Below are 26,222 nucleotides of genomic sequence, written 5' to 3' on the forward strand. Positions count from 1 at the left end.
TTTGCTGCAAACCATCTATATTTACTCCTGGAGAAACCTTGCAGTCAATCACCATGATCCATCATTTGAAATTATGAGTTAGGTATACTTAGAACAAAGAGACTCCTCTGCTTGCCTTCTAGGTAAGAGCCTCTCTTTCTCCATTATTAGTTGCTTGGTTATACAATTTCACCTCCCGTAATTCTACTTTCATACACAATTGCACACTACTCCAGCACAATTACAACCACCCACCACTAATGCTGTGCTACTAGCGTTGTGAGCATTCTCCAGGTCTCAGTGGTCACTTTCCCTATAGTAAGCCACAGAGTCAGTCCATCACCTCTCTGAGTGGAATAGAATATCTTTTTCTCAATCAGTGGAGTAGACAAAGGGGAATAAAAGGAAGGGAAGAGTAATGGGATACAGAAAGGCAATGGAACGAATCTGACCTAACTGTCCTGTGTACCTGTAGGAATATACCACAATGTATCTCAGCATTATGTACATCCATGAGACATTAATTTTAAAAACCATAAGTAAATAGCAGAGATATCAGTTGAGTAGAGAGGAGGGAACAGGGAGAGACAGGAAAGGAGGGGGAAAAGAAGTACTGGGAACTGAAGTAGAAAAAAATATGGTCCATGCTTTTATAATTAGGCCAAAATGAATCGTATTGTCATGTATAACTAAAAGAAAAAAGAATTTAAAAATCATGTTAACTACAGGATTTTTTGTTCCTTATTTTTCATTAGTGCATTGTAGTTGTACATATTGACAGGATTTGTTGTTATATATTCACGTATGTATACAATATAATTTGCCCAATGTAACCACTAACCCCTCCCTTTATCCTGCCCCTTGGTCCATTTCCTCTACTAATCTCCCTTTGATTTTTAGGAGATCCACCCCTACCTTTGTTTTCCATTTTCTTCTCCAGCTTCCGTACGTGGAAGGAAACATCTGACACTTAAGCTTTCTGAGTTTGACTTACTTTGCTTAAATGATGGTCTCTAGTTTTCATCCATTTTCCTGCAAATGACATAATTTCATTGTTCCTTAAGGCTGAATAAAACTCCATAGTGTCTGTACACCACATTTTCTTTATCCATTCATCCACTGCTGGACAGCTACGCTGGCTCCATAGTTTGGCTATTGTGAATTGTGCTGTTCTAAACATGGGTGTGCATCTATCCCTATAGTAAGATGACTTTAATTCTTCAGGGTAAATGCCAAGAAATGTTATCTGGGCTGTATGGTGGTGGTTCCATGCCTAGTCTTTCTTTTTTTTTTTTAATTTTATTTTTTATTTTTTATTTTTTATTTTTCCCTCTTTATAATTTTTTTATTGGTTGTTCACAACATTACAAAGCTCTTGACATATCATATTTCATACATGAGATTGAAGTGGGTTATGAACTCCCAATTTTACCACAAATGCAGATTGCAGAATCACGTCGGTTATACATCCACAATTTTACATAATGCCCAATTAGTAATTGTTGTATTCTGCTAACTTTCCTATCCCCTACTATCCCCCCTCCCTTCCCCTCCCCTCCCTTCTTCTCTCTCTACCCCATCTACTGTAATTCATTACTCTCCTTGTTTATTTTCCCATTCCCCTCACAACCTCTTATATGTAATTTTGTATAGCAATGAGGGTCTCCCTTCATTTCCATGCAATTTCCCTTTTCTCTCCCTTTTCCTCCCATCTCATGACTCTGTTAAATGTTAGTCTTTTCTTCCTGCTCTTCCTCCTTGCTCTGTTCATAGTTGCTCTCATTATATCAAAGAAGACATTTGGTATTTGTTTTTTAGGGATTGACTAGCTTCACTAAGCATAATCTGCTCTAGTGCCATCCATTTCCCTGAAAATTCTATGATTTTGTCATTTTTTATTGCTGCATAGTACTCCATTGTGTATAGATGCCACATTTTTTTTATCCATTCATCCATTGAAGGGCATCTGGGTTGGTTCCACAGTCTAGCTATTGTGAATTGTGCTGCTATGAACATCAATATGGCAGCATCCTTGTAGCATGCTCTTTTAAGGTCTTCAGGGAATAGTCCGAGAAGCATGCCTAGTCTTTCGAGACATCTCCATACTGATTTCCCTAGCAGTTGTACTAATTTACAGTCCCACCAGCAGTGTGGAAGCATTCCTTTTTCTCCAAATCCTCAACAGCATCTTTTATTATTTGTTTTCTTGATGACTACCATTCTGACTGGTGTGAGATGAAATCTTAGTATAGTTTTGATTTGCATTTCCCTAATTGTTAATGATGTTGAACATTTTTTAAATGTATTTATCAGCCATTTGTATTTCTTCTTTTAAGAAGTATCTGTTTAGTTCCTTTGCCCATCTATAAATTAATTGGGTTATTTGATTTTTTGGTGTAAAGTTGTTTGAGCCCTTTATATATTCTACATATTAATCCTCTGTCAGAAGAGTAGCTAGCAAAGATTTTCTCCCATTCTGTGGGTTCTCTCTTCACACCCCTGTTGTTTCCTCTGCTGTGCAGAGCTTTTTAATTTGATGTTATCCCATTATTTCCTGAGCTTTAGGGGTCCTATTGAGAAAGTTGTTACCAGTGCCTAAAAGTTGGAGTGTTAATCTACATTTTCTTCTGGGAGTTACATAATTTCTGATCTAATTCAGAGGTCTTTCATCCATTTTGAGTTGATTTTTGTACAAGGTGAAAACAAGGGTCTAGTGTAATTATTTTACATATGGACAACCAGTTGTCCCAGCACCAGTTGTTTAAAATGTCTTTCTTTTCTCCAATATATGTTTTTGGTACCTTTGTCAAGGATCAGATGACTATCATGAAAGTGTTCATTGTCGTGAGCAGCTCTCAAGCCATTTTCTATCTACTGATAATTCTTTCTCTTCAGATATAAAATAATGTGCGGTGGGTTAACAGTCTACACCTCAGCTTATTTAAAAGGTAAATGATATGCATACATGTATGATGGTGACAATGTGTCTGTGTGACAATACTCACAAAGCGTCCCCCAGCTTTCCACTGCAGAGGAGGCCCATTGTGAGAACTCCAGGTCCCCCTGCCAAAGATGCTGTCTTCAAACTCTGGTGTCAGAATGTTGCCAGGCTCAGGGCCAAGGTAGGACAAGAGTCCTTTTCTTCCATCTGAAACTGTACTTTGTCGCCTTAAAGCAGTATTGCTATAACTAGAGTCCCCCCAAATCCATCATCATCTAAGCCAATCTAAGACACTGTGCAGTGAGTCATATTCCCCATCCCCTACATCTCCAAGGTTCAGCTATTAATCACCTATAGCACTTAAACTCACTTGGAGAGAATAAACATACACAAAATATTTTCACTAGAATAAATACTATTCCTATATTAGTTGCAATAAATTCTCCTTTGGAGGAGGAAATTATCTAAAGGTCACAGTGTGGAGAGGCACTTTTTAACATTGTCAGAGAGAGAAATTCAGTTACTGAAAGCCTCAGCTCTCAAACATCCACTTTTCTAATTTCAGGGGAAGCTCTGCAATTACAAAACCAACCAGCCCATCCCTGTGGTTTCCTCAACAAAAGAATACCTTCTGCTCCAGGTATGTTCTTTTTAATTAAAAAACTCCAGAGCCCATTTCCCAGCTCGTGCAGATACATTTTCAACTTTGAATTGACAGGTTGGTTTTTATCTCCACCTTCCACTTTTCACATCTATGTTTCAAGGATCTAAACTCTAAGCTCTAGGAGCCAAGTTTCAGCCGGAATTCACACCCCAGGCACTTGTGTTCTCCTCCCCAAGAATTCCCACAAGAAGCTCACAGACCAAGAATGAGGTCTTTAACTTGGCTATCCAGCCACCTTAAACATATTCCTTAGTACCTTGAGTAAATATTGTTGAGTACCTGCTGTGTATGAACCATACACTCATCATTATCACTCCCCCTTGGATATTATGGAGCAGCTGTAGTAAATGTGGAATAGTGTGTATAGCTCCCATCCTGCATGTCCATTAATCCTCATGTTTATTTATCATTATCATAAAACTCTTTCTAAATAATGCAAAAGTGCTGTCATGCGCTGCAAAGATACAACTCATCTAGTATGTTACCTTTGTATGGAATGAAGAAACGACTATATGAGCATATGCCCACACAGACATGATCTACCATTGGAAGGACACACATAAGATGGCAAGGTTGGTGTCTCTGAAGAGGGAAACCAAGTAGACAGGTTATGAGGCAAAGTCCTAGGTGATATAATTAAAAGCAAAAGAAAACCCCTGTTTCTGTTTTTGGAAACTCAAAAAGCAAATTCTGAAAAGGAAATACGTATTTTTCATTGTATATCTTTCTGTACTTTTTCAGTCTTGAACTATGTGCATATATTAGGCATTCAAAAAAGTTGTAAAGAGATATTGCACAAGTAGAAATAATTAATTTGGAAATAAGCTTTTGAATTAAAAAATTCCAGAGCCCATTTCCCCTTGACAGAGACTCTTCATGTATATTTTGTCTCTTCTTTCCCAGGCCACCAGGAAAAACTACCCTCTCCTCACTTGTGGTAAATAATTCAGTAAGTGTATGTGTTACCTGTTGCCACTATAACAAATTATAACAAACTTGGTGACTTAAAACAACACAAATTTATGATCTTATAATTCTTTAGGTCAGGTGCCTGGCACAGTTCTCATTGGGTAAAATCAAGATGTCAACAGGACTGCATTGCTTTCTGCAAGCCCAAGGGAAGAACCCATTTCTTTGCCTTTTCCTGCTTCTAGAAACTGTCTGGATCTTTGAAGCCTGCAGTGGCTGGTGATCCTCTTTCATATTTCATGATTCCAACACTGATTCTTCTTCTGACTCCAGATTCCAATCTTAAGGACCCTTGTGATTACTTTAGGCCCACCCAGACAATCTAGGATAATCTCCAAATTTTAATGCCAGTTGATTAGAAATCTTAATTCCTTTGTAACCTAGTTGCCTTTTGCCATGTAACATAACACATTCACAGACTCCAGGGATTAGGATGCAACCTTATAGGAGAGAGGGTAGTTGAGAGTCAAAATATTAGTCTTTCTGGGTCAATATTAGGAGCCTGGAAAAGCGGTCGTTTTCTGCTATGGATTATATGAATTGAGCCAGGCAATCTTTGCCCTCAATTTATTTGCCACATTATGAGCAGCAGGACAAACAAAGTTGGAACTTAAGTAAACATGTTTAACAACAACAAAACGAGTTCCAGAGCCCCAGATAACCTGGATCTTAAAAGCAAAGGCAGGAACTCTCTTTTGACCTCTTTGCTCCCAGTGGACTGAGTCTAGAAGTTTTGTACAGCAATTCTCATTGCCTACACCAATAAAGCTGCCCACAAAGGTGTCATTCAAGGAACTTTCTCTAAAACTGTAATCGCACAATTATACCAACCTACATTTTATTAATCTTCTGGTAAATCTTTCTTCTAGTGTCCAGTGATAGTTTCTAGAAAGCTAAAGAGGCAGCTAATTTATCTCTCTGGACCTATTATGCTAAAAGACTATCCAATGCACAAAGCTCAAAGGCAATCAAAGGATCCCTTGGTATCTTAGTTCAACAACCAAGCCTCATTTAAAACATGAAAGATGCACTGAAAGCCCTTTGGACATTTACTATTACTGCTTGGTGAAGGACTATCTTTCCTTTCAGGAAATTACTGCAAAATTGGGATCAAAAAACCTACCTCTATTTAATTCTTTTTCAAGTATTCTGGCAGTCCCTCCACCATATAATTCAAGCACTTATGAAATGGACCATATCTGAATGTCAACACCGTAGAAAAGACAGATGAACCTGATGGGCAGTCCTATATCATGACTGTCAGATCCAGTTCAATTTTATATTTTCAAGCACAAAAAATTTCTCTAAATGTAGGAAACTTTGTCATTAGCACACTAAAGAGGTATTAAATATTGCCTTCCAAGCACACTATCACAGCATGATTAAATCCAGTCCTAAACCATCATACCTTTAAAAATATCCTGGACTAGCAGTTTCCTACCTTAAGTTTTTATGAACCGAATAACTGTTCTTCAAGTGTAAATAATATAGTCAGATTTTATGAAATGAAATGTTTAATATTTCTATATAACACCCATTAAAAATATCAACATTATATTCATCATCACTCACTAACTGCAAGACACTGTTCTAGGGATATATAGCTAAAGGCCATGGTTCAAAAAAATGAGTGATCAGGATTCCAAATATTACAAATAGCTACATGTTATTTGCTAGAGAATAGCTGAGATAGCTTTTGGAGAAAGGGGGAGGGCGGAGGCCATATTCTTGGAAGAGGTCTCAGTCAAACAACTTTCTAAAAAGCCAAGGGATTGTTTGAAGATCTTGTGTTAAAAATTGCTAGAAATTATAAAAGACAAAAATACAAAGCACCCCAAAATAAGCCCATGAAGAGAATTGAGAGAAAGTGGTCAGCAAATGCCAAAAATTATAAAAACAGAAAGACTGAGCACCAAGAAACCCAGACAAGAAACTTCTAGGGGTGCACAAGAGCTTCTGAGAAGTGAATCTGATGACTTCTGTGTCGGTAGCATTTGACTGTGTTTATAAAAAGGAAAAGAACCATGAACTTGGGATTGTTTCCCCTCCTATTGCAATCAATAGTAACTTCCTTTTCACAATGAGACTTTAAACAATTAGGGAAACATTCTGGTTTCCAGATAATGGATTTAATAGTGATTGCCATTTCAGGAAAACCACTTTATCCAATTGTAGGCATGCCAAAGGTGGAGGAGAGGGGAGCCGGAGGAACACAGACTGCACTAAGGGCCTGCACAGCTGACTTTCAGTCACTGGGAAAATAATGTCCTTCCTCTAATAATCCCTTACAGACAGGGCCGCTTTCATTCAGGATGAGAATGTGCTGGCCTAAGGACAAGTGCTGCCTTAACACTTGAGCATTAAGGAGATCACATCTACTGTGCCAGGATCAGGCATTCCTGAGTGAAGAGTGAGCACTCTTAAGAAAATATACCAGTGTTCTATTTAATAGCCTATTCAAACCCCTCACAATTTTTCCTCAGGCTCAGCATCCTAGAGCCTCTGGGTTTTTCTCATTCTCTAGCTTTTCACTTGAGAGCCAAGAAGAGCAGAGAAAAGACAAGGACCCTGGGTCATCAACTCACTGGCCACAGGTATCTTAAGAACTGTCAGTCATCTGCAATAAGGGGAGGGCCTTCCTTTCCAAATTTACCTTCACATCTGTCCTCCACCAATGTTATATAAAGTTTATACGTATTGAAATGTATTCTTGCTTTATGCAGGTGTCAATATTTCAACTCATCTGCAAATGTCAGCATCTCAGTTTTTCTATAGATACTGACATTAAGACAATAGAGGAAGATGATAAATAAGCTTGAATAATTTTATGAACTAAGGCAAATTGGCAAGGAATCAATAAAGAATATTTATGTCTTATATATTTGGTAAATTAATTTCTCACTTAGTTTTCTTAGCATAATATTCAAGTATCTTCACTATGGATTTGATGTTATTAGATTATGCCATTATTTGCATAACTGAATTGCCCTCTTAATTACAGTGTAAGAGGTTCCATACTGTGAAACTGAAAGTTCCAAAAAGCAATCTACCATACATAATTCAGTCTTAGTTCATTTTTTATTGCTACAACTGAATACTTGAGAATGGGTAATTTATAAAGAAAAAAATTATTTTTTGTATTTCTGAAGGCTGGATGCCTGGTGTCAGCATCTGATGAAAGCCTTCTTACGGTATCATATTATGTCAGATAGAATTGTATGGCAACACAGAGCAAGTATGCTGGCTCAGATCTGCATTTTCTTCTTACAAAGCCACCAATCCCCATCATGGTGACCCGATCCTGATTATATTTATCTAATCTTCATTACTTCCAAAGGCCCTACCTCAAAATATCATTAACACACAACTTTGGGGATTCAGTTTCAACATGAGTTTTGGAGGGGACAAACTTGCAAATCATAGAAAATCCCTACTAGTATGCTGTGTAAATTAGGAAAGAAAACTTGACCAATGGGCTTAAGCCACATGGATATTAGTTAGTAAAAATACCAAAGAGAAACCAGCCCAGGACTGAGTCAATGGCTCAAAGATGTCATCAAGGAAATGAGTTCCTTCAAATTTTCAAATTTTGGTAGATATTCAGAAAAGCTCCAAACATCCTGTCTGCAGGCAAGAGTAGAAATTCTCTCACAGGGTATTTGCATCTTATTTTCCACAACAGAATCACAACTATCCCAAGACAAGTTATTGTTAAGAAGTTTCAACACCGGTGTAATCACTTTGTACCAAAGGAAGCTTATACCTTGGAGCAGAATGAATTATCTACCACAAGTACATGCGTCTCCTTCTAAAGCCAAACACCACGTGATAGAGATCCTACTCATAACTAAAAGGTGTCATTTTGCGCCTTACAAACTACAATCAAAGCTGACAAGGAGAGATGATCATTGGCTTAGCATTCGAGTGTCCTCGTGTATGTACCCCCAAAGCTAATAGGTCCTCTTACGAATGGAGAGGCCTGTTACTGTCCATTATCACCAGCTGGAATGTGGTGAGGACGAGAGGGAAATCAAGGAGAAAGAGAAAGGAAAGCAGTTCCATTCTAAGCTGATGCTGTAGTTTGGATCTGGAATATCCCACAAAGGCCCACGTGTTGGAGGCTTGGCCTCTGGCTAGAGGCAGTCTTGGGAGCTGGTGAAGTCTTGAAAACATGGGACCTAGAGGGAAGGAATTAGATCATCAGGATCTGCCCTTGGGAGAGATATTGGAGCCCCAGCCCTTCTGGCCCATCTCTGCTTCCTGGCTCCCTGAAGGGAACTGGTCTCCTCCAGTCATCCTCCCACCATGATGCACTGAGCCACCGTAAGACCAAAGCAACAGAGCCCAGTGATCACTAATCACGGAACAAAACCCCTGAAACCATGAGCCAAAATAACCCTTTCATCTTATAAGTTGTTTATTTTTGTCACAGTGATGGAAAGCTGATAAACTTTTAGTTGGGAACTTCGTTTTTTGTAAAACAGAAACAAACAAACAAAAAAAAAAAAAACCTCAAGTTTAAAATCTGAAGCTTTGACAAAGAACCCCAAATAATGTTTTCTTCTTTTAACACCCTGTCAGTTCTAGCCAGCAAACTCAGTGTCCAAAAATGTTCTGCCATCTACTTCATATCCCACTAAAACTGTCCTGGTAAGATTATAAGAACTCTCAAATAAAGGTCAAATACGGCTCCCATTCCAAGTTCAAGTTCCTTAGGAACACTGACACACCATAGTGACTGTCAAATCATCTTTTGGATGCAATGTTTTGTTTAAAATAACCAGCAAGGGGTCATATTTCTTGGTTGAGCAATGGTCGCTCCTGAGTTTGCAAACTAATTCAAAAACGCCTTAGAGCATAAATCCGGCAATCTGGCCAACTGAGAGTTTTCCAGAGGTGTAGATGGTACGTACAAATGATGGGGGGTGGGTAATGCTACAATGATTGGTACAAATTAAGGGGCATAAGCACTATCTGCTCACAGTTGCCATTCCCACCATGGGCTGTACAATCAGAAGTACCCGACTACATGACACCAAGCTGGGTGTTCCATGTGACTTAGGAAGGTATCAGCAAAGCTGTGCAGTAGAAAGAACACTTAGTCTGTTGCCTTGGCCAGCAGCCAGCCTTTAGGGAAGATTCTTAAACTTTATGATCCTTAGTTTCCTTACCTATAACATTCTGAAAATAAAATCTTGACTATGAGGTTACAATGGAAAGAAATCAGATAAAGTAAAAGATTAATTGTCATATTGATAGCTCCAGTTCAACTCTTCTTAGAAACATCTTACTTATAAGAGGCAACAAACTATAATAATGCATGTAGGCTGAAAACCCCAGAGAAGAGCCTACATGTGACGCATTTTCATGACAATTTTTTTTACAATGCTGTAGGTTTTGTCCAAATTGTCATTGCATCCCAAAGGAAGGGTTGACTGCAAATAGAAACATTTCATATATTTGAGAAACTAAACAATAAAAGTGACAGAAAACCCCAATGCACATCTACATGCTAAATGTGATTAGAAATATTTTATGTTAAGCCCCAATTGGATCATTACTCAGTGTAAATATGAATCAAAACATCACATTGTACCCCATAAATTTGTACAATTATTATGTGTCAGGTAAAAGCAAAACTGAAATAAAAGTTGATATTCAAAATAAATCTCAGAAACATAAGCACATACTTAGTCAAAGTAAGAATTTATACATTATTTAACGCTTTATTTTGTTATCCTTTTCATACTACATCAACTAGAGATCTAATCAATACATTATAGAAAAATGCTGAGTAAATTCTTCCTCCCTCCCTAAGTCTCTTATTCTCTACCTTTTTTGTCTTTATCTGAGTTTGTGTCCCTATAACACCCACATACACACACACACACACACACACACACACACACACACACACACTCACACACACCTGGGTGGGTGAGCCATGAGGTCAAGAATCCTTGGCCATGCCAAAAGATGTGAGTTCCAAAGCAATCCAGAGACTGCTGCCTCTCTGTGGTTAAGGTACTCTGTACCCTTGTGTGGTAGAGTGTCTGCTCCTGTTTTCACACTTTTTTCTGAAGTGCTTCTCTGAGAGCTTATTTTCATGTACAACACACAGGTAGATGGGGAGTAAGGATAATTTCCAATATAATTAAGCTAGTTTCAAGTAGTCATCAGTTCTACTTCTCAGTGCCACCATTGCTGAACACTATGCTATATCTAGTTTACTGCTCTGATTTGTATTTACCCACCTTTTCTTGTCCACCACTCTTCTTAAAACTGACTGACTCTTAACAGTAACTTTCAAACTTAAACTTTTATTTTCTTCCATTTTCAATGATAAAGTCAAGGCTCTATTTTTCATTTTTTGCGTCTTTGCTGCTACCATGATTAAAAGTGTGAATTCTCTAATAAAGTTCATTTTTGTCATCCAAATTCTTAAATACTATATATGTTCACATGGGGGTACCTTGTCTGTTGTTAACTTCAAACCAGGTTTGTTTTTTTTTTAGGTACCCTTTAGATGGTACCCTTCCAGAATAGATGGGTACCCAAATCCAAAATGCACAGAAAGAAGCATACCAGAGATCTATTTTGTTGGAAAGTTAGCATATACATTATCTCAGGCTCCTAGAGCTTAATATTTAGGATGGGCTTCATAGCTCAACTATTTTGTAGAATTCTTTCCCCTTTTCTTTCTTCCTGTCACACCCACTCCAATCTGTGACAAGTTAGAACAACAGGGAAGTTAAGACATGTTTACAGAGTATTTAAGATAACACAAATCATCCACAAAGACAACTGATCTTTTCCATTTCAAGTCCTGAATCATGGATGGGTCTGCAGTGGTTCTAAACAGTCACACCCTACAAGTTCATATTTTTCCAATGTGATGAAATGTGAACAGGAGAAAATGGAATCTTGTTTTTCCTTTTAGAAAGAAAAAAAAAGCTAAGGAAGGGAAGGATTAGTTAAATAGACAATCTCTTTAGACACCTCTTTGAAAAGATAATGGGATTGTTTCAGATGTTCTTGAAAGGAAAACACGAGTGAATCTTTTGTCTGATACCAATTTTCTATTCATTCCATGAACCTGCATATCTCACCTTTTCTATGCCAGGCCCCCGCCTGGGATCGGGAAGCATAAAAATGGTCATGTCTCTAAAAGAGTTCCCAATTTGCAAGCAGAAACCAATGTGCTCCATGGGCCGATAATTAAAATACCATGTGCCAAGAAGCATACCAGAGATCTGGAAAGTGTTCTGATTTCATCAAAGGAAAAAAAACTGACTCCTTTAGGTAAAGTCAGAGAAGCTTCCCAGAGGTAGTGGCACCCTACTGAGAAGAGAGGAAATCTGAAAAATCTGTGCCAGAAAGTCTTATGTCTCCTCCTAGTTTTCCCAGAATAATTCCAAAGAGACCAGCCCAACAACATATTTCTTTAGAATGAATCATGAGACTTGCTAGGCAACTACCATCCCTAATAGCATCTCTGAGGAAAGCAATTAACTAGCAATTTTCCTTTATTATTACACTCATACGCATAATTAAATATTCTTAACATACTTATTTCACAGCATTTTATGAAGAATGATAACACTGCATTACCTTATACTAATGATTATATAATTGGCCACCAGTTTCACACACTTTGATGTATTCTTTCTAAAAATTATTCTAAAGTTCAAGGTTAATGTCAGCTTAAGATTACATTGAGATTTTTCTTGAAGACATAACTCTTTGTCTTTACCTCTCAGTGGGAAAACGTCTTGAAAGTCTTTCCTTAGATCCATATTTTCAATGAAAGTGTAAAAATTTATATGCTATATAGAAAACCCCCACAGATCCCTCAAAAAATATTTCTTTAAGATTTTCTCAGTTTGGGATTTTTCTTTAAAAAGCAGGTTGAGTATCCTGTATCTGAAAAGCTGAAATGTGAAATGCTCCAAAGTTTGAAACTTTTTGACTACCAACACAACTCCACAAGTAGAAAATTCCACACCATGAAACCATCTCATTGTCAAAAAATTATTAAATATATTGGGCAAAATTACCCTCAGGGTGTATTACAAGGCATAAAAGAAGTATGTAAGAATTTCATATGTAATTACGTATATGAAAATATTCCCAGGGACTGGGATTGTGGCTCAGCAGTAGAGCACTCACCTAGCACAGCCGGGACCCAGGTTCAATCCTCAGCACCACATAAAAATAAAGGCATTGGTTTGTGTCCATCTACACCTAAAAAATGAATTTTAAAAAAAAGAGAGAGAAAAAAATAAAATATTCCAGAACTAAAAAATATCCAAAATCTGAAATATTTCTATTCCAGAGCACTTTGGATAAGGGCTACTCAATCCATATGTAATTATTGTCATTGTGCCACCTTCCATATACTATGTACATATTCACTTATACTTCTAAACATACATATGTATACTTCACATATATTTATATACCATATTTTCAGGTATATAATATATGTGTGTATTTAAACATATATACATATAGATATATATTCATATATGATATATATATACCAAGTAAAGATACAAAAACGCAGCTTTTAATTTTGTCTTAAATCTCATCTCTTTTATAAATGTCAAGAATTTATTTTTCCTCAAATCTCTTTCATTAAGTCTTTATGCACCAAGATAAAAATGTTCTTTGGGACTGGAGATATAACTCAGTTTCTAGAGTGCTTGCCTCGCATGCACAAGTCCCTGGGTTCAAACCCCAGCACCACAAAAAAAAAAAAAAAAATGTTCTGAGCTGGGTAAAACCCTGAAGCTTAGTGGTCAAGCCCTTCTATCATGCATGAGATCCTGAGTCCCATCTCAGTCATCACAAAAGAAAAAGTTCTGTTCCAGATATACTTTCCTTTCCCCAGTAATGTAATGACAGAAGCGGCATTCTGACCACCTACTACAAGATCCCATGTTTGAAATTCTAAATTCATTTATTAAAGTGAGTAATAGCGCAGTTATTTTTATTTACTTTCACTTGATGTAGTTTCAGGCTGTTTGAACCTGTCAATGTCAAAGTGGCAGAGAAAGCCTGACAGTAAGACCATCTCACTTTAGCAATAATTAATAATAATTATTAATAAATTATAATTCCCATAGTTTGGCTCTTTGTCTCCTCACATCTCATAAAATAGTTTCCTTTGAAAGTTACAAACTACTACTTTTTTGTGGTTAATAAAACCCAGTAGTTGGTATACTCAGTGTTTTAAGAGATGACGTAACACTTCAAATAATAATATCTCATTCATATATAACATTCTTTTCAATGCTTTTGATTACTAACATCTGATTTGGGCTCAAAAAAAAGTTTACATCATAAATGATGCAGAAATTTAAAACAGGAACTCAGAATAACTCTATTAAAGTTCATGTTATGATCCTTTTTGAACAATGACTTGGTTGCATTTGAAAGAAAGCAAAGCCAAGGAACTGCCCTCGATGATAAAGTCACTCCTTCCTGGGTCTAAGAAATCTCTCTGATTCATAGCTCACCAAAACATACGGGCTCCTTTCTTGAGAGCATAATTTGGATGCCAATTATAAAAATGTATTAAAAATAAGACTTTTAGTCAGGTACCGTGGCGCATGCCTATAATCCCAGTGGCTTCAGTGGCTGAGACAGTAGTATCTCGAGTTCAAAGCCAGCCTAGCAACTTAGCAAGGCCCTAAGCAACTCAGCAAGACCCTGTCTCTAAATAAAATACAAAATAAGTCTGGGGATGTGGCTCAGTGGTCGAGTGCCCCTCAGTTCAATCCCTAGTATCAAATAATAAGAATCACGTATAAGGAAAATATTATAATAAGAAATGTTAAGTCCTCTTGAAACCTTGAATATACCAAGGATTGCTTTTATGGGTATCTTATTCTAGTTCCAAAATACTACAAGATAGTTTACTTCATATTTCTTTTAAGCTGGTTTTTGACACAAGCAAGCTGGCCAAGATTGTGCTGGGGACTTTATGGTAGGATTTTTTAAAATTTTAATTTTTTGAATACATTATCATTAAAGTCAGTGCAGAACAATTTATCCAAGCAAGACATTTATCTGTGCAGTGGCTTCACAAAAATTAGGTGGTATCATTCTTTGAATACCTCATTACTTAGTGTTGCTAATGCTTCCAGTCCTTAATCATAAACCACCTGGGATTTTCCAGATCTGCTGTATATCGCTGGTTGCCACACTAGCATAGAGGTGCATGGGCATAATTAAGCACCTGTTTATTAATGTCATGCAGGAGTGTAGAGTGTACACTTTCCAGAACATTTTGTCTTGAGACAGGAGGTTACTTATTCCAAAAGTCCAAGTCACATGCTTCTATGATTCTGAACAGTAACAGGCCAAAGTGAACTCTGAGGGGTAAGTGTGATTTCTAAACCTGCTTCCAACATCTCTTCCTGCCTGAGAACATACAATTGCTTTTTAAGGAAATAAATTACCAAAGGAAGACTACCAAACACGAAATACCAACCACCAATTCCAAATAGGACAACATATGGAAGCTTTGTCTTCACAAGACACACATTCACATAAAAGAAGATTCTTAATATTTTCACAATTCTCTACCCCTCACCACCCACAACCAATCATTTGACAACTGCTTCATGCACTGGTTGCCTAATTTCCATTCAAGTTCTATTGTCAAGAAAAAGGAGTTCTCAAGATTTACTCCTGCAATGAATGGATAAAGAAACTGTGGTATATATATACAAATGGAATATTACTGAGTCTTAAAGAAGAATGAAATTGTGGCATTTGCTGGTAAATGGATGGAATTGGAGAATATTATGCTAAGCAAAATAAGCCAATCCCAAAGAACCAAAGGCCAAATGTTTTCTCTGATACGCAGATGCTAATTCACAATGAGGAGGAGATAAAAGTACTTTGGATTAGACACAGCAGAATGAAGGGAGGGGAGGTGGTATGGGTATAGGAATAATAGTAGAATGAATCAGACATTATTGCCCTATGTGTATTTATAATTACATAACCTGTGTAACTCTCCATCATGTACATCCAAAAGAATGAGAAGTTAAACTGCATTTATGTGTGATGTGTCAAAATGCATTCTATTGTCATGTATAAGTAACTAGAACAAATTAAAAATTTTATTAAAAAATATTTACTCCTACAAACACTGGGATCCATAGAGATAACCTACAATTCCTTTTTAAATCAAATTGTAGTGGTTGTCTTTTAAGTTTTTCTTGAGATGAAGAAATTCATAGATTGAGTTTTCTAAATTGGATGCATTTTTTCCAAATATTTTTCTTAGAAATTGGGTGTGTCTGCAGCTTCTCTGCATTCGAATATAGTCTAAGATGGCATTTGTAGCAGAATATTATTGTCTTAGTTGTTTTAAGCAAAATATGACAAAAGCTCACGATATTCTGCAAAGATGATTATGACTTTCAAAAGTTCTGTCACCTGAGCAAGTTGGGGTTTTTAAATCTTAGTCCTGCCTCCAATTCCTTGCAAAATAACCTTCCTATAACATACCTCTGCTCTCATTTCTCTATGAAAAATTTTCATTGGCTTCTTTTTGCCTGCTTCACAAAGTTTAAAAACCTGAGCAGAACACTCAGAGGTCCTCCAGCTACACTAGCACATTGCTTTTCAAAAATTAACTTTTCCAACTTCCTGTGATAATATGGTAAAGTTTGACACTGTGATGTCTCCAGAGTCCTATCACATGGCACCCACTCAGAAGTGTGTGGCAGGAGGGAAAAAAGCATTTTATAATACATTGCTGAAAACTATGTGATTTATCTTCCTGAATTGCCATGTTTGGTTACAAATCACATTGTGAAATAAGAAAGTTGAACAAAATAAATCACAGACATGCCCACAGTTTTAAGCATGAAAATTAATTTGTAGTTATATGCCCTAGGATTAATGGATGTAACTAAAGTATTCCTCAATGGGCTGGGGCTGGGGCTCAGGGGTAGAGTGCTGGGCTAGCATGCATGAGACACTGGGTTTGGTCCCTAGCACCACTTGAAAAAATAAACAAATAAAATAAAGGTATTATGTCCATCTACAAAAAAAAATATTTTAAAAAAGTCTTCCTCAAATCAAATAAAAAAACATAATCAAATACTGTTATTGTAGATAGTTATTATAGATTTTACCTAAAACTAATACTCAGCTTATAACAAACATCAAATTGGTGTTTGTTAATAAAATACTTAGAATATAAATATTAACAATCATGTTTATATTCTAAGTATTTTATAATATTTAGTGGAGAAATTCGGAATTCTCAAGTCTTTCCAAAAGAAGTTATCCAAAGAAAATTGAATAGGTGTCAAATTTTCTTATAATAAGAAGATATTCTGTTCATTGTTTTCATTAGGCAGGTACAGCAATATGCTTTTATACTTGTTGTTTCTCCTGCTAAAATAAGTTTTTAAAAAAAGCACCATTCCATTTTCCCATTTCATCTTGTCTTTTTAGTGTAGTGAAAGCTGAAAGCAAACCAAATAAAGAACACTAGGGAAATATGACTTTCACTCTCTCCACATTCTCTTCGCACCAATTAGAGATGAGTATTCTCCTTCAGAGACTCATTTTATAAATTTTTTATTAGTATATACATTTTTAAATTTTATTTTAAACTATTTCCGATCTTATGAGGAAAGTTCAGACTAAGAGTTTTCATCAGTTGGACAAGAGAGGCAAAGACATTTAGGATTTTGAGATATCAATAAGGAAAAAAAGAGTGTTGGAAAAGAAAGATACATCCACCAGGATTCACCACTGGTGAAAATTTAACTACAATGTCAGAGCCCTTTGTTCAACCATTGTTTCTCCTTTGTACCCCTTGAGTATTAATCAAAAGAACCCAGGTGGGCTGGGGCTATGGCTTAGTGGCAGAGCACTTGCCTAGCATGTGTGACACACTGGATTCAATCCTTAGCACCACACAAAAATAAAACAAACTAAAAAAAAGGTTACAAAATTTTTTTTAAAGAAAGAAAGAACCCAGGTATGAGGCAATAAAATGAGTACAACCTCTTGGAGAAACTTTTTGGCAGAATCTACTAAATCTGAAGTTGTACTTATTTATGACTCCACTTCTAATTATACACTTGACCCAGGGGCACACATCTCTTCACCAAATACACGTCCTAGCCTGTTCACAGAACTATGAAAGAACAGCCAGGGGAAAAAAATAAAAAAAATACCCAAATCCCATCAACATTAAAATTAATAAATCATTTATATTCATACATAATACAGAAATAAGAATGATCAGCACCTACATGAAATGTGGTGACTCCAATAACATGCTGAATAAGAGAAGCCAGACACAAAAGAGCGAATAGTATACCATGTCATCTATATGATCAAAACCTGACCAGTTTGCAGAAATAGGATAAAGCAGTCTATGCTGTTCAAAATCAATATCATCATGGTAACCTCTGGGGAAGAGGACTAACAAGGTAGAACGGAGCAGAAGGGTTTGTGTGGTGCTGGCCAAGTTCCACTTCCCGATTTAAGTGCTGGTAACACAAGTCTGTTCAGATAGCTGACAAGTTATTGTCAGCATTTTTACACTGATGATATGTGCACCTTTCTGAAAGTGTATTTTACTTCAATGAAGTTTTTTACAAAGATGTTCAGAAATCAAAAACATCTTTCTACTAGCCACAAAGGAAACAACCTTTAAAGATTTTAAGGTTTCCTGAGTATTCCAGTAAGTTCCAAACTGAATACTATTCAAAGACGGCACAAATCAGCCATCATTCAATCCAGCTGAGTTGGGAGTGTGCGGTTTTGTTTCTGCTGGATGCTTTTAGATAGACCATCAGAAAACTGGAAATGAAAGTAAGTTAATATCTCAGACCGTGCTGCATGCCACACCGTATGTGTAAGGATCTCTTTCAACACAGTTCCCATGGAAAAAAGCACCAAAGAAAACTACTCCATTTTTTATATGATATTAATTTCTGTGAGTTATCAAAATGATGGAGAATTAAACTTCATGGAGAATTTCAAAAGGTCAACAAAATGGACAGCTTGTCTTCCTCTGGAAATTTGCTGTGGCTTCATCACCATGAAAATATGTTCCCCACCCTCACCATCACTTCCCCAAAATTGTTTTTCTTTAACAAGTCAAATATGCAGGGAAAGCATTTTACGGACTCTCCTTCCATTGTGACATTGCTATAAACTATAGTTCCCAAGACTGAAACATGAACACATGTGATGATAACAGCTGGACACTTGGAAGATGTTAGCCAGTGACCATGCTGATCCTTTAAATCTGGACTCTCTTTGGATTCCAAATACTATACTTCTGAGATCATGCTGTCTTCTTTAGGAGTCAAATGGGCAATCACTTCACTCAGGAAGTTCCGCAGAGACAAGATAAAGAACAAACAATAAATATTAAGAGAAGGATTGTATCAATGAGTCTGATTCCTCTAAATAAAAAAAAAAAGTGGTCCTTTTTAAATACTCAAAAGATGGACAAGATCTCTAGCATCCTTCATGGAAATAAATGCAAAAGGTCTTTTCTGATTGGCTTCTTCTCTTTAAATGCTCTTTTTCATTCACTTCTAGATTATCCAAAGACATAGGACAAGATGCAACCACATACCATTACTTGCAGTACTTTGAATGTCTTTTTTTTTTTTTTTTTGGAAAATAACGTTTTACCACTTAAAAGAACATATAAGCTGAACCTGAGTACAAAAATAAATATATGGCTTAAGTATGTCACACTCTTGAGAACGTATTCTGCTTAAACCCACAGACACAGAGTGTTAAGATTCGAAGAGTATTTAGATCATTTGGATTAAAGCCTTCCCCATACAATCAAATTAAAAGACTTGGCAAAGGGCGTGCAACTAATTAAAGCTTAAGCTAAGACTGGAATACAGGATTGCTAATGCCTAGTCTAAAGCTCTTTTGTGTTATATCAAGATGCCTTTTAGTCATGAGAAATTACATGAATGAATGACAATCTAGTTTTGTGGGTTATGCATTGCTGCCCGACCAAAGCCAAGAACTATAAGCCACAGGTTAAAATACAACTTTCTAAGAATTGGATGTTCTTCAGGAAGACACATGGTACATCAGAGATACCTGACCTCTCCACTCACTCACAGTTGGCATAACACTTGTTTAACACCAAGAAGATAATAATATAAGGAAAAGAAACACATACACATTCACGTTTGCTTATGCGTGCACACAAGCCTCTCCTTTACCCTGCTTTTTTTTTTCTATTTTAACAAACCACTTATATTCTAATACTAGAAGTCAAGAAAAGATTAGGCAACATCCTCCCAATATTACCAGAGAGAAATAGGGAAATCAAGTCCAACAGACACAGATTCCCTCAAGAAGCTTAGGAATCAATAAGAAAAAAAAAATTTCCTTCATTCTTTCCCTTCAGCACGTGTGAATCTCCTGCCTGCCATGCCCAGGTATGGTGCTAGTCAGTGAGAACACAGATGAAATACTCTTATCCCTGCCCCCAGGATGACAGCAGTTAATTGGCCAGACAACTGGGAAGCAGTATGGTGAGTGCCCCAGAAGAACATGGCAGCAGAGAGAAAAGGTATGCAAACGGCGATGGGGGGGGTGGTTAGAGAAAGGCAGATGGAAGGAAAGGATAAGGGAAAGAATGCTAAAAAAAGATCTAAGCATGATGATAAAAAAGAAACAATCATTTTATACTGTGAGGGACTTATTTGCATTCTTACCAGCTCAGTGACTCTCACAGTGTGACCCCAAGTGACTAAAAGCACCAGCTTCACCTGAGACCCTGTTAGAAGAGGAAATTGTTGGGCCATAACCCATAATTGTTGAATCAGAGACTCTTAGAATGGAGTCCAGCAATCCATGTTGTAACAAACACCCCAGATAGTGTGTGTTGAAGTTTGAGAACCATCGTGCTGGATAAATAAATATGAAGTTGGGGAAATGAAAGTCCATACGTTCAAACAGTTAAGGGCAGGGATCATGGCAATGGTTTGAGTTTATTTATTTTTCATAGAAATGCACTAAATTGAAAAATATTTTCTCAGCTATGTCCAAATTTATATTTCAGAAAATACAGTTCTCTATGTAGAGATGTCTTTATACGTCTGTATTTGCCAAGATCTGCCCAATAAATGATTCACAGTTTTCTGAAATAACCCCTTTGGAGTTTTCCCTGGAGTCAGGTGGATACGAGATAATACTCACCGAACTTCTCCTCTTGGATACGAGATAATACTCACCAAACTTCAGAGAGCACAGAGGGGTCCCCTGTGACAAACTACAGGATCTATAGATGGGATCCACAGAGACTGCACTGTCGACATTTTCCTCAAGCTACACGGTCTCTGATGTTCAGTGTCCGCTTCCTTCTCTATATCCTCTCTGTAGGAAAGGTTTGCTGCTGCAGCTTGTCTCTTTACCACATGTCCGTCCTTGACCCCAACTCTTTTAAGACCCATGAGCTTCCAGACCTGGTATATCTCACTACAGTCTCTAAATGTCCTTAAACTTTAAAACCTCTCTATTCGATATAAGGGGAGTAACCAAGGACAGGGTAGGGACGAAGAGCTTGAGAAGAAGATTAACATCAAACAGGGATGAGAGGTGGGAGGGAAAGGGAGTGAGAAGGGAAATTGCATGGAAATGGAAGGTGATCCTCAGGGTTATATAAAATTACATATAAGAGGAAAGGAGGGGTAAAACAAGATAATACAAGTGGAAGAAATGATTTACAGTAGAGGGGGTAGAGAGAGATAAGAGGACGGGAGGGGAGGGGAGGGGAGGGGAGGGGGGATAGTAGAGAATAGGATAGACAGCAGAATACATCAGTCACTAGAATGGCAATATGTAAATCGATGGAAGGGTAACTGATGTGATACAGCAATCTGTATACGGGGTAAAATTGGGAGTTCATAACCCACTTGAATCAAACTGTGAAATATGTTATATTAAGAACTATGTAATGTTTTGAACGACCAACAATAAAAAAAATTAAAAAAAAAAAAACCTCTCTATTCCAATTCTTAAGAGAAAGGATTTGATTATTCCAACTTATCTCAATAGTTCACTTTGCTGTGGCCTCAGGTAACAGTCGGGGCAGGAGAATGGAAGGCTGAATATTAGCCTTCGATGGGGTTCTGTCCTTGGCAAGGGACAATGTCTAATACAGTAGAAATTATCCATTTGGCCCTAAGAGTTCCACTTCACTTAAGGAGCCTCTGAAGCAAGGGAGGATCTTTCATTTCTCTGAATTCCAGACAAATAGTAGGATGTTCACAGAAGAATACAGCAGCTTTTAAAAAGATAATTTGATAGCATATTTCAAAACCTTAAATATATTGTACCAATCACCCCCAAAATTTAAATTCTAGGTTTTTATCCTAAGGAAAACTTAAGATGTGCTCAATGAGAAATAAGCAACAAAAGTACTCTTATCTGCAGTACTATTTTTCATAGCGAAATTTTTAAAAAAGAAATGATCTAAATTTCTGGAAGTAGAGGTTTTTATTAATGAAAGTCATTTGCACTATTTTTGTTCCTCCAAAAAAAATCTATCAAGACATTTCTTTAGTGAAGTTTATCTTCATGAAAAAGTCAGTAAAGCCCTAACTTAGTTTTAACACTGGCATAAGGAAATTGCAAGCAGATTGCCTCCCACGTTGTTTTTCTTGTCTGGGTTACAGTCATCATGATGATCTGGCTGCAGCTGCTGGATGATGTCTTCCAGCTGCAGTTTTGATCGGCTCATACTAGCCCCTAATTGAATTTAGATGTTTCCCTTCTCTCCTCCGCTTCTTCAGAGGCCTCCCAATCTTAAAGCACCAGGCAACTTCTTTGCCTCTTTCCCTGAATCCATACTAGGACTCTAAAGTTTAGCTAGAATAAATGTCAGCCACCCTGGTCAATAATTTAATATGATTTCCATAATACTGTCTGAATAGCACTTGTCTTCAACATGGTAGGATGTGCTTGAGCATCCACGTCTTTTGATTATCTTAACAAAGAGCAGAATGAGCTGGAATGCTATCCAAAAATAAAAACCAGAATGATATGTAACTTTTCCTTAAACATAATAAAGATCTTGTGTCTAAGAAAGATCACGTACAAAATGGTAGAACACAAATAGCTAGAATTTTAAAAGAGTGGATTCTCCTAACGTACACTCTTTTCCTCTATCAGAATGTGTGATAAGAAGACATGGAATTGAATGGCATGATAATTCTTAATCGATTGCTAGAATCTAACCTTGAAGTATTTCTACCATAAAGAACTTCAAATGAAGACACGGGTACTGCAAACCCCTATGAGTTTACCACCTGGCAATAAGAGTGAGGCATAGCGACACATGCCTGTAGTCCCAGCTATAAGGAAGACCAAGGCAAGAGGATCCATTCAGCACAAAAATTCAGGGACTAGCTGGGTAACATAGTGAGACCCCACTCAAAAACAAAGACCTGACAACAAAGTCAGCAGAGGCCAAAACAATTTACATCACTATAGATGTGCCACAGTTCATATCTATGACACAGACAACGTGACAAGCATAACTGAGGATCCCAGAAATACAATGAAAGCTAAACTCTCACCTACAAAGAGTAATGAAGAATGCTGTGTGGGTCTTGTTTTTTTTGCAAATGGAAGGGTCCTGTTTTGTGTCCACTTTGCCCACCATGTCATTGACCCCAGACACTCACTGCCCCTGAGCTTTTTTCAATAATACAAGGAGACTTCAACAGGGCTGATAAGTCACCAGCTGGAATCACTTCTGTTAGGAAGGCAGGACCCAAAGAGAGTTCTACTGTCTTCCCTTCAGTTTTATGCATTTTTTCCTTGTACCTTAAAAACGGTCATAGATAAGCTTTGACAGAACCCAAAGGCTTTGCAGAACCAAGTGGCCACCAACAGGCCATGCAATCTTGGATCCCCTCCTACTGCAACATTTTCACTTCTGTATGTCTGCAATCTCTTTTTAAAAATAGACACTGATTACCCAACTTAATATATCAGTATCTAACACACATAGCAGGTGCTCCATAAAAGTTGAGAGAATTAAGATGAATTATCTGTTTGTCCAATGGTAAAACTACCAAAAAAGCAAATTTATTTTTAGAAACTAGATTGCTCATTTTTCAGCAAATAAGAACAGGGCAAAATTATAAACTGATTTTTTAAACTTGGTCACCTCTCAATTTAATTGTATGATTTGGGGCTCCTATTATTAATATAGCCACTCTTTAAAAGTTAACTATTTTTAATTACATCACTCCCAGACTGCATCTTACTTTTCACCAAAATACAGAATATAAAGATTTTTCTTTCTTGAAGTCACTCTGAGCTGGCTTCTAATCTCAGCTCTAGTGTTTATTGTTCATAGACTTGGAACAAAATTTAATCTTGTTAGTTTCTCAATCTAAAAAGAATTGAACAGGGAAACAAGGAAAGGTTTGGTTTTGAGGGCTATGTGAATTAATGTACCATGCATACCATGCACAGAAACTGAAAGCCACTAAGTGCTCAATAAATGATAATTGAAATAATTATTTTTCAATCAAAAATGTTAGGATCACATTACATAGCATATCCAAAAGATTATACTTTGTTTTAAAAATATTAATTTTATTTTTTTATTTACATGTATTAACTGTAGATATTAATGGGTTGGTTCAATGTGATATTTTGGTACATGTACACAGCATCCCCTGATCTAATTCAGTCTCTGTTCATCTTCCACCCAGCTTTTCCAACTACTAATTATCACTGTTTTATACTCAGGTTGACTTGTTTATCTTTCACATATGAGAGAAAACATATGACATTTTTACTTCTGTGTCTGACTTATTTCACTTAACATTCAGTTGCATTCATTTGTTGCAGGTGACAAGATTTCATTCTTGTTTATGGCTCAGCCATATTCCATTGTTTATATATACCACATTTTTTTTTTGGTACCCAGGATTGAATTGAGGGGCACTCAACCACTCCAGCCTTCTTTTATATTTTATTTAGAGACAGAGTCTCAATGAGTTGCTTAGGGCCCCACTAAGTTACTGAAGCTGGCTTTGAACTAGCAATCCTCCTGTCTCAGCCTCCCAAGCCACTGGGATTACAGGTGTGTGCTACAGTGCCTGAACAGAGTTTTGTTTTGTTTTCTTAAGAAATTTGTTTAAAGTATCATGAGGAGATGGTGCTCACTTCAGCAGCACATATACTAAAGTATTATGAGGGGAGACATTCAAGAGGTTAAGGAGAGATTGCTGCTCTATTAGAAAAGGGAACTGAGAGAGAAGAGCATGCTCGTTATCATGACTGGTTAATGACAGGGACAGAGCTGGACTGAGTAGCCCTCTCTTCCTTTCCAGATAATCACATGGTCCTCTTCCATACCATCTTTCCTATGATCCTTTTGTTCAGAGACTTATTTTTCATTTGAAGGGGAAATGAAATTCACATCTTAGAACTTAGAGTCGGAAATGATCTCACAAAATATCTCACCTCCCTTCCCCAGAAAATTCTCCATCAAAGCTTAAGCATGTCGCTTCTTTTTAGTTGTGGCTTCTCTCCAAAGGCTGAAGCAATGGACACCTGTTTTGTCTTCCCAGGATTCTCCTGCTCCTGGAACAATACAGAATGTCTAGCATTTCTCCCCCACTTCGCTCAATGATATGGTTACCAAGGAAGCCATTATCCCTTACGCAGCCTTACCCCTGACCACAGCAGACCCATGCAGGGCAGGCTTCTAAACCAAGTCCATCTATTTGAGGACTTTAGGACATGAAACACCGGGTGGCCTTTCTTTGGTGATTATAATAGTTAGATGCAAGATTCACAGGTTGTTGGCACCCCAAACTGAAGAAGGATAAGCAGAGATCTACAAAGGTAACAACAGGCAGCATCTTCAGAGGCAGACAGGAACAGAGACTGGAGGCAGAAGAGATGGTGACAGCATCTAGGTCCCTGTTCCTAAAGCAAAGCCACACCCTTTGAGTGTATCTCGTGTCTGTTGTAATTTTCCCTTTTCCAGCTATCCTGGTTTATATAATAAAGTGTGTGTCACCCCACTCACAAGGCTCGATCCGCCACTGTCAGATCCCTTTTGTGACATTGGTTCTAATCTTTCGCTTCCATTTCTAACTCTGTTGCTCTTTTCATTTCCACACTTTGTTGCTGGGTGTGGCAGAGCACTGAAGAATTTGAAATCAAAAAGCATAGAATATACCAGAAAGTGAGAGAATCCATGAAACAATGAAATAATAATACTAGATGCCAAATAATAACAATAACAATAAATGAAATCACACACATAGAGCTTATTGGGCAGTTTGGGAACACTATGAGCTCTTTATGATTAACAGTAATTATTATTATACTATATAATACAATGATCATAACCTTTCTATGGCTATGAATGAGATAGTCTCTTAAAAGGTACAAAATAAAATTTAAATGTATCACCTTACCATTTAATAAAAGAGAACTATTCCCTTATGCTTGCAATCTGGGAGCAATTACTGTGAGTCCAGGCTGGGAAGTAATTTATCTAATAATTGCATTAGAATTTTCCATCTTTCTGATTCTGGTGCTTTATTAAGGGAAAGGCGAGGATGTTATTGTTGAGAAATGAAAAACAGAAATCGTTTTTACCTTGAA

At 37.1% G+C, this 26,222-nt stretch overlaps 1 long non-coding RNA gene across 1 annotated transcript in view; it reads right to left on the bottom strand.

Moving 5' to 3' along the window:
- LOC144366894 (uncharacterized) overlaps nt 1–21,261 on the bottom strand; it is a 272,715-nt gene extending 251,454 nt beyond the window's left edge. The window contains exon 1 of the long non-coding RNA XR_013426062.1: nt 20,816–21,261. This is a non-coding gene — a long non-coding RNA (uncharacterized LOC144366894). The remainder of the gene's footprint in view (nt 1–20,815) is intronic.
- Nucleotides 21,262–26,222: the final 4,961 nt, after the last annotated feature.

Source organism: Ictidomys tridecemlineatus, chromosome 1 (genome assembly GCF_052094955.1).
Source record: "Ictidomys tridecemlineatus isolate mIctTri1 chromosome 1, mIctTri1.hap1, whole genome shotgun sequence".
Taxonomy (NCBI): domain Eukaryota; kingdom Metazoa; phylum Chordata; class Mammalia; order Rodentia; family Sciuridae; genus Ictidomys; species Ictidomys tridecemlineatus.